The following is a 12269-nucleotide window of genomic DNA, read 5'->3' on the forward strand; positions in this document are numbered from 1 at the left end:
TCACTCTGTAGCCTAGGCTGGTTTCAATTCGCCATCTTCTTGCCTCTTCCTTTCAAATGCTGGGATTACAGGCACAGGCCACCGCAACAAACCACGATGTCATTTTTATCAGAGGGATGAGGGGAAGTTCTTGGTTTTGATTTTTCCCGTCTGGAGTTAGTTTAGTTAGGGAAACACGGTTTGCCAGGTCTACGATATTTTATGCTGACAAGGACAAACTATGGATGGTTTATGGCAAGCCCTCACTATTCAAGTACTTTCTCCCCCTCTTTTTTTTTTTTTTTTTTGAGTTTGCCAAGGGTACTGCGGTTGGGAGCCTAGGGGACTGCTAGGGCCTAACCCACCTTGGCCGAGGATGCATGCGTGCACCAGGGGGCGCACGGAGCTTCGGGCGCGCGCTCCCTTTCACGTGACGTGGACCATTTCCCTAGTCGGCCCAGCTTCCGGGCCCTGGCATCACCCGGAAGTGGGGGGCCTCAGAGGCGGGGGCGAACGCTGTGGGCTGGGGAGGTTGGGGCTGGGAAAGCCGTCGAGGAGGAGCTGCCTCCGCCTGCGCCTAGACTCTTCTCTGTGTGCGAGCGCGGAGGCTGCGTGCTGGTTGATCGCTGCCGCCCTACGGAGCTCCGAGCTCGAACCCCAGCCCTGGAATCCTAGGTGAGTCCCACGGCGGCTTCCGATCGGCAACTTCACTCAAGGGGCTCTTTTGTCATTTGATCTGCATCCTCTAGGATAGTGAGAAGGTCACCACTTTAAGCTGGGGCAGTCTCCAAACTCCTTCAGAACTCACATACCACACTTAGGCTTTTTACCCTCCCAACCAGGGTAGAGAAAGGAGGCTGGGTCTTGACCTGTGTCACTTTTTTGTACTCTCCTGGAAAGAATATCTTGATCATCTGTGGCCTGTGCTAATTGTGGACACGAGAAGGTCTGAACCGCGCACTGGACTTCTTGTGGACTGGGATCTTTGCTTAATGACATCTTTTTCTACTTTAGAAAATGAGGTCCCGAAGATTACCATCGCTGACTAAATATTTTTCTAAAACGGATATTTGGCTTCTTGTCACGATCTGGGAGCATAAACTAAACAGAGACTCGGCACCCCTTTTTGTTCTTTGTGCTCCATTTCCAGTAAAGTTAGAGCCATCCCTGTCCCACCCTGCGCCGCTTTTCTGAGGCTCTTTCTCTGTCCCTTTCTCCCTCTTCCTCCCTCTTTTCAGTGCTGGGCATTGAATTCACTGCCTCCCACATGCTGGATTGTATCTTACTTTTGACTCTTTTTGTTGTAGATGCTGAGCTTATTTTAAACAGGGACAGCACTCATGCTTTTATAAGTCAATATTTTTCAAGGATCTGAACTTTGTTTTAATTATAGCTTCATTATTTAGTAATACGGCTTTGTATTGAGACACTGTGTGCAGAACATTGAATTAGGTGTGATATTGAAGTGTGAGAGATGGGATGATGTCAAATTAAGACAGTTCCTGGACTCCAGAGAGTTTGCAATCAACTGAATCGAATTTGGCCATGAAGACTGTGGTTCTGGCAACCTCACTAACTGAATAAACAACTTAGATTGTTTCTACCATCCTTCTTAAAGAAAGATTATTTTGAACAGAGATTTTAGGATTTTTTTCAGACTTTCTTGTATCTATGGTAATGAAGCTTTTGTTGTTCTTAGCCTTGAGTATCCCCTAACAAAGTAGGAAAGGAGCACACAGTCAGCTAGTCACTTAAAATCTAAGTAACATATTACAACCAGGAAGGTGTATGGAAAAAAACCGCACTGGAGCTGGGTCTGGAAAAATGAACAGGACTTAGCTCTGTAGGAGTGGAGGAATGGAGTAATAGTCCAGGCACAGAAATACTGGTAAGGTCATACTGGACACACACACCTTTATTTCTAACAACCATACCTTTCAAGATTTCAAGGGGGAAAAAAGAATAAGGTCTGAGGAGTTAGTTTGGTGGTAGAGTGTTGCCTTTCTATGGGAGAGGCCTTGGGTTCTATAGCTGGCACCTTGAAAAAATCAATAAACATAATAAACAATCAACATAAAGAAGTCATGAAGGATAGTCATATAGACATAACTTAACCCACCAAAAGTCTACATGTAAAGAGAATGGTAGTGATAAACACAGTTAATGTATGCGGTTTGATAGTAATGTAAACCGAAATGTAAAAGCCAGTAAAGTCAGTAGGCATCGTTTGTGTGTGGGAACATGTCTAGCCTTCCCCTTGTTTCGTTTCTCTGTTGAATCTCAATCAGTTTTTAATTCTTTTTTTTTTCTTTCTATTTTTCGGAGCTGAGGACCGAACCCAGGGCCTTGCGCTTTCTAGGCAAGCGCTCTACTGCTGAGCTAAATCCCCAACCCTAGTTTTTAATTCTTATTGAGTATTGTGTCTTAATTTAAAAAAAATGGCAACTGGGTGTGGCAGTGTTCACCTTTGATCTCAGCAGTGGGGAGGCAGAAGCTGGCAGATTTCTGTGTTCAAGGCCAGCTTGGGGTACAGATCGAGTTCCAGGACAGCTAGGGCTACACAGAGAAACCCTGTCTTGAAAAACCAAAAAAAAAAAAAAAGTTGGCAATGAATAACAATTTTTAAAGCCAAAAGTTGTTCCAGTTTCCCCTCAAGGAATCCTTGCATTTCTCCTCCAAATTGATTTCTCTTAGTAATGTAATAGAAACTCTTCTAGCTAATCTTAGATCTTGATATGGGGTCCCTAGCCAGGTTAAACAGTTTTTTTCTGAAAGATAGGCTAGCATCTTTGTTTCTTAATCACCAGGAGGTGATGGCACATGCTTTTGACCCTAGCACTCAGTAGACAGGGGCAGATTCAAGGCCAGCCTGATCTACAAAGTGAGTTCCACGACGGCTAGGACTACACAGTGAAACTCTGTCTCGAGAAACCAAAGCAGAACAACAAAAACAAAAAAGAACTGATTTTTATCTCTATACTATATTCAGATTTGTTTGTCAAAATATTAATTGTAAATTTTAACATTACAGAGAATGAAAATATATTCCTTTTCCAATTAAGGAAGTAAATTGTCAGAGATATTTGTCTGAGCTGATACAGTTCTTAATATATTTATGAAAATAATATTTTAGAGTTTTCTCCTAAAATCCCCATTACTCATCTTTGTTAAAGGGATAGTCCAAGTTTTCCAAGTATTTTTGGTCTTAAATTTTTTTTAAATTTATTTACTTATTATCTATAAGTATACTGTAGCTGTCTTCAGACACACCAGAAGAAGGCATCAGATCTTATTACAGATGGTTGTGAGCCACCATGTGGTTGCTGGGAATTGAACTCAGGACCTCTGGAAGAGCAGTTAGTGCTCTTAACCTCTGAGCCATCTCTCCAGCGCCCCCCACCACCAGATTTTTTTTTTTTTGAGACCGGTTTCTCACTACATAGCCTTGGCTGTCCTGGAACTCACTGTGGAGAGACCAGACCAGGTTGGTCTTGTACTCATTGAGGTCTGCCTGCCTTTGCCTACTGAGTTCTGAGATTAAAGGCATATACCATCATGCTTGGAATAAATAAATAAAAAATAAATAAATATTTATTTATTTCTGTGTGTCCTTTGAAACTAGGAGATCATTTTTGAGGCTCTGGAACTTCGGAGCTGAGGTTACCCAAGGTTGTGAACTTATCTGCCATAGGTTCTTAGAACTGAACTTAGTTCAGGAAGTACAATCCATGTCTCTAGTACCCCTCCCCCCACAAGGTTTTTTTTTTTTTTTTTTTTTTCTTTTTTTGTTAGGGTTTCTGTATGAAGCCTTTGCCTGTCTGGATCTCGTTATGTAGATCAGGCTAGCTTTGAATTTGACAATGATCTTTGACTGTACCTCTCTGACTAGGACTTTATTTAAAAGAATTTTCTGCTTCAATTAACATCCTGCCAGAAACGTGTTATTTTTTTTTTTTACATTTTTATTCACTTTTGTACATGTTTATGTATTGTGTGGGTGCCTGTATGCAACAGCTCTTATGTGGTTATCAGAAGACATTAGGCTTGGTGGCAGGTACCCTTACCAGCAGGGCCCTCTTGCAAGCCTGTTATGTTTTTCTTCTTTTTTAGACAGTGTTTCATGTAGCCCTAGCTGTCCTTGGACTCCTGTTTCTCTTGTTTCTACCTTACAAGTGATGGGATAATAGATGTCAGGGTTTTGTTATTAAATAGAGATATTTCCTAGGACTCAGTAAAAATTAGAATGAGGCAGATAGCTGGTAAATCATGACAAGTGTTTCAGTTCAAACTCGAATTCTGACAACTCTGATTTTTTTACTTCTTATTCTCAGTCTGTAGGTTGACTTAATGTGATACAACTAATTTCGGGCTGTGGTGGTACATGCTTAATTCACAGCACTTGAGAGGCCAAGACAGGAACATTAAGCGTTTGAGGCCAGCCTGGGCTATTTAGCAAGACCAAGACATAAAAAACAAAACAGAAAACTTGCAAGGTATTAATTTATTGAGGGAATATGGCAAGAAGAGAAGCAATATTTATTTTGAATGTGTGTTATTACAGAGTGGGTGCTTGGTTTCTGCTTTTATGTTGTTTGTCCTGTGTTGTCAGCAAACTGACTTCCTCGTTTTGTGAGTTCAAGTATGTGAAAGATCACACTGGTTTTCGCAAATACTTCTTTTCCTGATAAAAGTGAGGGATAAAATATCCCATTTCTTAACTGATTAGGTGGGCATCATTATATGTTGTCTGATTGTTTGGAATTGTACAGATATGTCTAGAAGATTGGGAAAAATTACAAACTTTTATGTAACTTGTGCAGAAGTGAATTTTTTCCAGTATATAATCAAAAGTGCCTTTAAATGGATTATTTCACATGGCAGGACGTCTCTTTTAGCCTGGCTATTTACACCTGCTGATTTTGTTCATTACAAAAATGTGTGTTTTCTGTGTGCTGCTGTGATTGCTGCTGTTCCTGCATGTGTCATTGATGTCACAACTAAAGCAGACGAAAAAGGAAAAAATTGAATCACTTCCCATTTTCGCTTCTGATGGACAGTTTACAGAGTTCTAGGTGCCTCTTGACATTAGGGAAGAATGGAAACTAGTTTGTTCTCCCTCCCTCCCCCCCCACCTCTGTGTGTGTGTGAGAGTGTGTGTGTGTGTGTGTGTGTGTGTGTGTGTGTGTGTGTTGGGAGGGGACTGCTTTTTCTCATTTTTTGGTAGTGAATATTGAATCAAGTCTTCAGGTCCAAGTGCATTTCCACTGAGCTATCCAGACACACACTCTCTCCTTTTTATTTCTTTTTTAAAAGAAGATTCTAAATTTCATTTACGTGTGTGTGTGTGTGTGTGTGTGTGTGTGTGTGTGTGTTGTGGGGAATTGTATATCCTATAATAAAAAGCTCTGCTGAGCTATGTCACCAGCCTCCATGGTTTTTTTTTCCTTGTTGTTTTGGTTTGGCTTTGAGACAATCTTCTATGCAATTGTGTGTGTGTGTGTGTGTGTGTGTGTGTGTGTGTGTGTGTGTGTGTGTGTGTGTGTGTATTATTAAAGATCAGAACCATCATGCCCAGCTTCATTCTGCTCTCTTGGGATTTCATCTGATCTGTGCTACATGCTACTCAGGAGAAAAAAAAGAATTGAAAGCAACTTCAGTTATGACCTGAAAAGCCACCAGAAACGATCAGAACAGAGAAAAAGAGAACTGAAAAGTTGAGAAGCCTCTCTAAAGAAACTTCTCAAAACTCGGTAGGAGAGATTTGTAGTCACCAGTGTGATAACGTTTCTTAAAAGTGGCTCCTAAGGGCTTTGGCTGGAGCTCAGTCGTAGAGCATGTGTTTACCATGTGAGTTTCCCCTGCTTTCAATCCTTGACACATGGAGGAGTTGATCCTACAGCTAACCAAGTGTTACAAAGAGCTCGGTTGTTGGAGTTCCAAGTGTGTGTGATCTCCTCTGTGGTGGAATGAAGGAAGGTATCTGACATTTGCTTTGAGACAGGATCTCCCTAACTGGTCCAGATGGTCCTGTAACTCACTTTGTAACCCTGGCTGACCTCAAACTTCAGATCCTCCTGCACTTGCCTCCTGGTTGCTGGAATTGTGGGTATGGACCACCACCACTATGCCTGGCATGTCTAATTTTTCTGTTGATAAAATCATTTGCTCTGAAGATGATGAAAATGTTGATTGTTTCTCCTCTTTTTTGTGATGCTAAATATATAACCTATTTTATGCTAGACAAATTCCTCTGAACTCCAACTCTAGCAGAATTCTTCTTTATCAATAATGGTATTCTATATTGATTATTGTTAATAAGTAAAATAATATCAAGTTTAGGGTATAGTTATTAATAAATATATTATTAAAATAGTAATTAGTATCATTTGAATATAGTTCATTAATCAGAAATGTTTTCTGATATTTCATTTTTGAATTATTTCATTTTTATTTTTAATTATGTGTGTGCACATATGTATTCCATGTGTGTTTGAATAATTATGAAGTCCAGAGGGCCTTAGATTCCTTGGAGCTGAAGTTACAGAGACTTGTGAACTCCCTGATATGGATATTGGGAACCAAACTTTGGTCCTCTGGAAGAGTTACAAGTGCTTGTAACTGCTGAGCTATCTCTTTATACCTCTCTTCTAAAAATATTTTATTTATTTTTACTTATATGCATATGTCTCTGTGTGTATGTACACATGTACGGAGGTTTCTGAAGAGGCCAGAAGAAGGCACGGATCTCATGGAGCTGGATTTCTGGATGGTTGTGAGCCTCTGGATCTGGTTGCTGGGAACTGAGATCTGGCCTTCTGTAAGAGCAGTATGAGTTCTTAAGTTACAAAGCTATTTCTGTAGCTTTTTTGTTTTTGTTTTTGTTCTTCCTTTGAGAAAGGATTTTACTTCAGGCCTAGGTTGTCTGGAACTTACTATGTAGCTTGCTTCAGCTCCCGGGTGTTGAGATTGCAGGTGTGAGTTACCGTACCTGAATTATGTTTGTTTTGAAACTGGTTCTTGTGCAGTCTAGGCTGGCTTGGAGCTTGGTATGCAGCCAAGGATGTTCCTGACCCTTCTGCCTTTACCTCCCCAATACTGGGGTAGCAGGCCTGCACTGTCACTACTAGCTTCCCATTTCACTATTAATTCTCCTATTCAGTTTTAGTTCCATGTGGTTTTTTTTTTTTCTTTTCTTTTTTTTCGGAGCTGGTGACCGAACCCAGGGCCTTGTGCTTGCTAGGCAAGCGCTCTACCACTGAGCTAAATCCCCAACCCCCAGTTTTAGTTCCAATTTATAACCACAATATCTTGATAGTGGCTTTTAATCACAATTATAAATACATTTTAATGTATTAATTCTATATCGTCAAATATTGTCCATCTAGAGGACATATATTTCTTGTTGGGTCTATTAATTTAGGTCCTAAAAACCATGTAGTCTTTAGATATTTCTTTCCTTTTGCTTTTTTTTTTTTTTTTTATAACGAAGTTTCACTTTATAGTCTGTGGCAGCTTAGAACTCACTGTATGCTCAGGATGGCCTTGAATTCAGTGGCATCCTCCTGCTTTTGTGCTGCCATTATTCTCAGATGTAGCTTTTATATAGTTGTAAATCCTTAAATCCACTCAGGGATGGTTGCCAATAGGAGATTTATTCTCTCTATTGTATAATTTGACCTTTTGTGCAAAAGTATGATTAGAATTGTGGCAGAATTGGTTCACAGTGTTTATTAAAAATACCACCCACAATTTCCCATTTCTTAACTTTTGAACATGTGCTAGGTCATAGGATTGAGGGTCTTGTTTATGTATTTTTTTTTCTTTTTCTTTCTCTCTTTTTTCTTTTTTCCGGAGCTGGGGACCGAACCCAGGGCCTTGCGCTTGCTAGGCAAGCGCTCTACCACTGAGCTAAATCCCCAACCTGTTTATGTATTTTTAAGACCAAGTCTTAGTGTGTAGGTCAGATAAACCTTGTACTTGGAATACTTTAACCTCCCCAGTGCTGTAACTGTGCATGTAAGTGATGTAACCACCACAGTTTGCTTTGAAAAGTAAATCCCATATGCTGCCTGTTGTTTGTACTTTGGTAGGGGTACATTTTTGTTAGGTTCTGAGGATGAAGCTTGGGCTTTGTACATGCCAGACAAGCTCTGTACCCCTGGACTAAATTCCCAACTCAACACTAGATAATATGTCACAAGGGCAGGTTTTAATCCCAGACATAGCAGGTGGGTAAATTGGGCTTTAAAAGCACACAATATTGGCTTCAAAGCCATGCTCTTACTTAATATAAAGAGACTGTAATTTTGTTGTTATTATCATTTTGAGACAGTAGTTTTACTGTGTTGCCTTAGGCTGGTCCCAAACTTCTCAGTTTAAGCAGTCTTCCCCCTTTAGCCTCCCTGGTACCTGTCGTTATAGGAGGCAGAACCTTACTATGTAGCCTAGGCTGTATGACTTTAAAATATATAGGTAAGCCATGAGTGCTTATGTATTCCTATAATATTAGCAAGAGTTCAGGCTTGAGCTGGAGAGATGGCTCAGTGGTTAAGAGCACTGACTGCTCTTCCTAGAGGTCCTGCGTTCAATTCCCAGCAACCACATGGTGGCTCACAACTATCTGTAATGGGATCCAATGTCCTCTTCTGCTGTGACTGAAGACAGCTACAGTGTACTCACATGCATTAAATAAATAAATTAAAAAAAAAAAAAAAAGTTCAGGCCCATGTTGTAGCAAATTGGAGACTATCCTAAAAATTAGTCTGTCTCAAAAAAAAAAAAAGGAAAAAATTCATGTAGACAAGGAACTGATGTGGTAGCTCACCTGTAATCCTATCACTTAGAGAGATCAGGCAGGAAGATTCCCTTGAGTTTGAGGCAAACTTGGACTAAGTACTGAGTTCCAGGGCCCCCAAAGCTACAGAGAAAGACTCTGTAGGAAAAGTTGGGATAGCTCATTTCCTTGCTACTTTCAAACTGATTTCAAAAGTAAGGACATGTAGTTTCCCTTTTTTTTTTTTTTTTTTTTTTCTTTTTTTTTTTTTTTTTTTTTTTGAGCTGGGGACCGAATTCAGGGCCTTGGCGCTGCTAGGCCAGCGCCCACCACTGAGCTAAATCCCAACCCTCCCTTTTCTTTTATTTGTCAGAATCTTACAGTGTAGACAAGGCTGGCCTTAAACTCACAGAGAACCCTCTTGCCTTGTTGGTATTAAAGGCATGTCCAGCACTACCAACGTGTTTTTCTGTCTTTACAGTAAACCTTGCTACACTTCACTATTTATATTAAGGTATAGAACTGAACTAATCTGAAAGGAAGTACAGTAGAAGGTAATAAGAAAGTAGAGACTTGGGCTGAGAGATGGCTCAGCGGTTAAGAGCACCCGACTGCTCTTCCAGAGGTCATGAGTTCAATTCCCAGCAACCACATGGTGGCTCACAACCATCTGTAAAGAGATCTGATGCCCTCTTCTGGTGTATCTGAAGACAGCTACAGTGTACTTATATATAATAAATAAATAAATCTTTAAAAAAAAAAAAGAAAGTAGAGACTGGAACATTCCCAGATACATACATTGAGGTCCGACTACTTTAAGAACCTCAATGTCAGTGTTCAGTCACAATGTTGTATTGTTTGGGACATAGGGTTAAAAGTGGGGATTCTGTTCCCAAACTGTCTAGGTTGGAATCCTAGTTCCTCTGATTATTCTTGGTATAGGTAATAGTTTAAGGTGTATACTCACTCTCCCATGCATTTATAAAGTGGGGACAATAACAGTAGCCACCTACTGACGTTTGCAATGAGTTAATACATGTAATGCTTTAAGAACAGTGCTTAGTACCAGGTGGTGGTAGCCCATGGTTTTTTTCCACTACCTGGCAGTTTGTTTAAAAATTTATTTATTTTATGTATATGTTGTCTTCAGACACACCAGAAGGCGGCATTGGATCCCATTATAGAGGGTTGTAAGCCACCTTGTGGTTGCTAGGAATTGAACTCAGAACCTCTGGAAGAGCAGGCAGTGTTCTTAACCACTGAGCCATACTCTCAGAACTTGGGACGCAGAAGCAGGCAGATCTCTGAGTTCAGGACCAGCTTGATCTACAGAGTTCCAGGACAACCAGAAACTCTGTCTTGAAAAAACAAAATGAAACAAAATCCAAGAAACAAAACAAAAAAGAAAAGTGCTTAAGAAGTAGTGAGCATACAATACATTTTAGTTACAATTACTATTCTAATATGTTATTTATTGTAAAAGTAATTTTAGCAACCTATGTAGTAAAATTCTAAATTGTAGCTCTTCTCTGCTATCAATTTACTAGATTATAGAACTATATTCTAATCAATACCTGCAAGCAGTATCTGAGTTCTACATAATGCCTCAGAAAAATGAAGACAGATTGGGAGGAGCCAACAGTACACCTACTATGAACATGGCATCTTGAAACTCATGCTAACTAGCAGATGAAATCATCACGATGTAGTCATTCTGCTTCTCTACCAAGAAAGCCTGTAACAATATGCTTGTGTAATCAGCAAGCCACAAACTCTGGGGCTTCAAGATTTTCCAGGTGATTTCCCTAATTGCTAAATGCAGCATCTCAATTCTGCTTAATGAGTTTTGAAATAGAAAATGTCAACAAGAGAAGAGGCCTAGACATCTCTAACCTAGAGTGCAAAAATAACTCTCTTCTCACAAAGTTGGCTGTGGATGGGATTCTCATGCAGTATTCTGTATTGTAGGAAATATTTATGGTGTGCTTTCTGCGTCTCCAATTTTACTTATAACCTGTAAGAGAAGCAGAGATTTACAAAGGTGTCTGGCACCAGTGGAGCCTAACCAGGGAACTATGTTAAATGCGGAGACATTATGTATTAGGCTGTGATACTGTTTCTGAGGTATTTGGTAATTACAAAAGAAAGTGAGTAGGAGTGTTTGGCATACCTGTTCATTGTGGAGTGGGACTTCGGTTCCTTTACTTACTGAACAATGATTTACCAAGTAGACGCCCTGCTCACCAGAGGTATGCTAGTATACCCGTACACACAATTCTACCTATCTGGACTTTATAGACTAGTCAGTGATATGATTTACATATGAGAAAGAGTATTTTAGATGAAGGGACAAAAAAGAACAAGGGGATCGAATGGTGTGTGGCTTTCAGTGAAGGACTGGCCAGTAGGGATCTTATGTCAACACAAAGCATTGAAGTGAAGGCTTTGCAGATTATTTAAGTATGGGGGTTCAGTGTTTTAGGGAGCATGAGGAGTATGATCTTTGGAGTCACACTGCTTTGCTTTAGCCTTATCTCTGATTTGTTTCACAAGGGTTGAATTTCTTGTAACTTTTCTCAAGGATACAACTCCATAGACATTTGTGTCGAGTGCCTGGGGTCATTAGGCAGGCTAATCAATACGTATACAAAGTGCCAGTGGGAAGTCTTAGAGATCAGGATAAAAAGAAGGAAATTAGGTGAGGAAAGAGAAAAAGCTAGACCGTGTGACAATTGTTAGGCTGCCAAGTGTCTTCAAGGCAAGACAGTATATTTGACTAGTCTTTCCCCATCCCCCTCCTTTTTTGGAGACAGGGTCTCATAAGTTCATGCTGTTTTCAAACTGGCTATGTAGCTGAAGATAATGACTACCGATCTTCCTGCCTCCACACTTGAGTGCGGATAACTGTGTATCACCATGTCTGCCTTTATGCACTGCTAGACATTGAATCCAGGGCTTCACATAGGCTAGGCAAGGGCTCTACCAACACACACCACTACTAGCTGTAGCCTTAGTTTCCTTTTTTTCTGAGAGAGGATCTTTCTGTAGCTACAGCTGACTCAAACTTTTGTATAGCTTAGGGTGGCTTCAAACTTTATGTGCAGCCCAATCTATCCTAATACTTGGCTCTTCTCTGGCCTCAGCCTCTCAAGTGCTAGGGATTACAGAGGGAGGTGGTGTGTGTGTGTGTGTGTGTGTGTGTGTGTGTGTGTGTGTGTGTGTGTGTGTGTGTGTGTGTGTGTGCACCCAGTTGTTGCTTTTTGTTTCTGATTGTGATTCTTCCCAAATATGAAGAGAACCAACTATAGCTACTTGAAACATCCATTTGAGACCTGCTGGTAGTTTTGTAAATTTTTGTGACTCTGGGGATGGGGCCCAGGCACATGTGCGAGCTAGACCAGCTGTCTGCCTCTAAGATACACCCACAGCCCTGAAAATGCAGATTATGTTCTGCATCTGAAGCATGTGGTCAATTTTAGATTATCTTTCATAATTGAAGCAACTGGCCAGACCAGTT

At 40.5% G+C, this 12269-nt stretch overlaps 1 protein-coding gene across 1 annotated transcript in view; it reads left to right on the forward strand.

The window, feature by feature from the left end:
• Positions 1-507: 507 nt before the first annotated feature.
• Positions 508-12269, forward strand: part of Atp7a (ATPase copper transporting alpha) — a 102535-nt gene continuing 90773 nt past the window's right edge. The window contains 1 exon segment of the mRNA XM_032889595.1: positions 508-654. The gene's annotated coding sequence lies outside the window, so the exon portion shown is untranslated.

Source organism: Rattus rattus, chromosome X (genome assembly GCF_011064425.1).
Source record: "Rattus rattus isolate New Zealand chromosome X, Rrattus_CSIRO_v1, whole genome shotgun sequence".
Taxonomy (NCBI): domain Eukaryota; kingdom Metazoa; phylum Chordata; class Mammalia; order Rodentia; family Muridae; genus Rattus; species Rattus rattus.